Genomic DNA, 2,761 nt, shown 5'->3' on the forward strand with positions numbered 1-2,761 from the left:
ACTGGGCCCAGCTAAGGAGGTCTCCCTCAGTGATCCACAGCCTTTCCAATATCCAAGGGGTGTACCAAGGGGATGGTTACTTTCTCCTGTCTGCTTCCCTGGAGTTAAGGGTCTCTGTCTGTCTGTCTGTCTCTGTTTCTATGTCTCTCTCTGTCTCTCTCTGTCTCTCTCTGTCTCTCTCTGTCTCTCTCTGTCTCTCTCTGTCTCTCTCTGTCTGTCTCTGTCTCTGTCTCTGTCTCTCTCTCTCTCTCTCTCTCTCTCTCTCTCTCTCTCTCTCTCTCTCTCTCTCTCTCTCCCTTTCTCCTCCTCACCACACCCCTATCCAGATAGCAGGCTTTGGGAGGACAAGACTGGTGTTTCTGAAGCCTAAAATAGTCAAGTACTTCTTGACTAATAAATAGAACAAACGGGAGACAGAGTGGGAAAGAGATGTTTCTTCCAAAGAGCTTGCAGTACAGACTAGAGGAAGGAAAACAGAACACAAGACCTTTCCATCTGCCAATTAATCGATATCAGTTAATCATCGACCGATGACCTCCACACACGCTGCCTGGAGCGGGGTGTCTTGGCTGTTAAGGCTATAGTTAAAGGATTAATTGATGCATGATCTCTCTGTGATCCAGGGCCCAGCTGGGGACCTGGGGTGGGGAAAGACTCCTCGAAGCTCTCCTGGAACTTCCTAGATGAAGTCCTGAGCTGAGCCTTGCTTAGCAGACATCCCTCACCTCTCCCCGGGATCCCTAGGGTTCCAGGGAATTGGACCTTTGTGGGAGATAAGGAAGCTGCCACTCTCCTGTGTGCCCAGATCCTACAGTAGTGAGGAGATGACAGAATGGGGCCTACAGCCCAAAGCTGAGAGTCCTCCTCGTTCTGGTGAGGAAGCAGACACAGGAAGGAGGAAGACGGAAGGGTGACTGAGGCACCACTAGAGCAAAGCCCAAGAGGAAGCGAAGTGTCCGGGAGTGAAGGAACTGAGACTCTGCAGCCCCCAGGGGTAAGACTCTCCTCTGGATTTGATACATCAAATGTGGGCCCGGCGGTCCCGCCCAGGCCGAAAGCCTAGGAGAAAGACCAAAGCTCTGTGTCCCAGGCTCCATTCTGCAGCTCTAGGGGGCTCCAGAATCCAGAAGTTTCACACACTGTTTCTCAGGCTCCCCTGCTTCGTTACTTTAGTCATTTTTAATCTAGACAAAAGACTTTGCTTAGCCCTTTCTGGTTTCATCCAAGTGAACTTTCATCTTTTCACTAGAACTGTCTGTTTTTACAGGTTTGAGCTTAACTGTTTTATTAAGTAATCCTTTGGCTTTTAAGGAAATTTGGGGCCTTATTCTTGTTTATTTCACTTCTTTTGTCTTTTGCTTTTAAATACAGAGACAGCAGTGCTGCAGAGGGAGGCCAGCAGGGTCTCCTAGACTGCTGCGGCTCATCCTAGAGGCCTGGGAAACAAGGACAATAAACCCAGGGCCTAGACAGTCCTCCAACAAAGACTGATATTCCCATTAAAAATTACTCATTTCAGCCATATGGAGACTCAGGGTAAATGGCTCTCATAGAGAAGATAAGATTAGCCCTCATAGCCCAGAGGACTTACCAGAATAGGGACTTTTAACTTATTTGTGGGTGGGTAAGTGACATTTTGTTGAAACTGCTTAGACAGGTGGATATCCGATATGGCCTCTGTGTTCTAAAAGCAGCCTTTACACCCTCTGCTGGTTCTCTCTACCCAGCCACATGAGAAGCAGGATTTTCACCTCACCCCAAGCCCAAGGCACAGTTAGAAGCAAGAGTCCATAGCAAAAAAACATTCTAGATAACAAGCAACCAGCCTATGCCATTTTGACATAGCTGTGTCATTTAATATGGCCTGTGTTACCCTGGAGGATGGGACTATTCCTCCATCCTGTCGACTGGAGTTTGGCTAGTTAGACACATGGGTAATGTTTAGAAGCATGGTGTCTCCCGAATCATTGAAATGTATGTAAATGGTTTCTGTTCCACTCCATCTCTGACATTCCCTGCCTCTGGGTTGCTTGAGAGAGCTTCCCTATTGCTGGAGGAAGATGTAGTAATTGCTCACTGCCTTAGTTACAGACCGGTATTCCATCACACATGAGAGCTGTGTTTTGTTTAAAAAATACAGGACGTATTATAGATCTGTGTGTCATCGGCACACAGGGACAGGGCTAATCTTCTCTGGAGTGTTCCAGTTTTTGTCACATGGGCCACAGAAACCACGACTTGTTTTCTGTTCACAGGCCCAGGTCTCAAGAAGCTTTTGTCAGCCTCAGAATCCATCTGTGGCTGATGACAACCTTAAATTTCTGATTCTCCTGCCTCCACCTTCTAAGTGCCACCCTCTAAGGGCTGGTGTCAAACCCAGGGCTTATTGCATGCTAAGTGTTCTGCCACGTGAGCCACATCTCAGCCTCAGTCACCATTTTTACCTTCCCATTCCTGGAGGAGGACTTAAGCTGGCTCAGATCCTCATTACCACTTGAGAGGATTTCATTTTTCTAGTTTTTGACAATCCAAGGGGTTAAAACTCCACCTTCTTATCCTGGCAGTGGTGGCACACGCCTTTAATCCCAGCACTTAGGAGGCAGAGACAGGCGGATTTCTGAGTCCGAGGCCAGCCTGGTCTACAGAGTGAGTTCCAGGACAGCCAGGGCTACACAGAGAAACCCTGTCTCGAAAAACCAAAACCAAACCAAACCAAACCAAAACAAAAACAAACTTTCTTTCCCCCATTGGTGTGTGTGTA

At 47.8% G+C, this 2,761-nt stretch overlaps 1 non-coding gene across 1 annotated transcript; it reads right to left on the reverse strand.

Annotated features, from left to right (window-relative positions):
• Positions 1 to 2,130: 2,130 nt before the first annotated feature.
• LOC116074048 lies at positions 2,131 to 2,234 on the reverse strand. Its single transcript, XR_004112031.1, has one exon. It is a non-coding gene; the product is annotated as a U6 spliceosomal RNA (small nuclear RNA).
• Positions 2,235 to 2,761: the final 527 nt, after the last annotated feature.

The sequence above is a fragment of the Mastomys coucha genome, unplaced genomic scaffold (genome assembly GCF_008632895.1).
Source record: "Mastomys coucha isolate ucsf_1 unplaced genomic scaffold, UCSF_Mcou_1 pScaffold23, whole genome shotgun sequence".
Classification (NCBI taxonomy): Eukaryota; Metazoa; Chordata; class Mammalia; order Rodentia; family Muridae; genus Mastomys; species Mastomys coucha.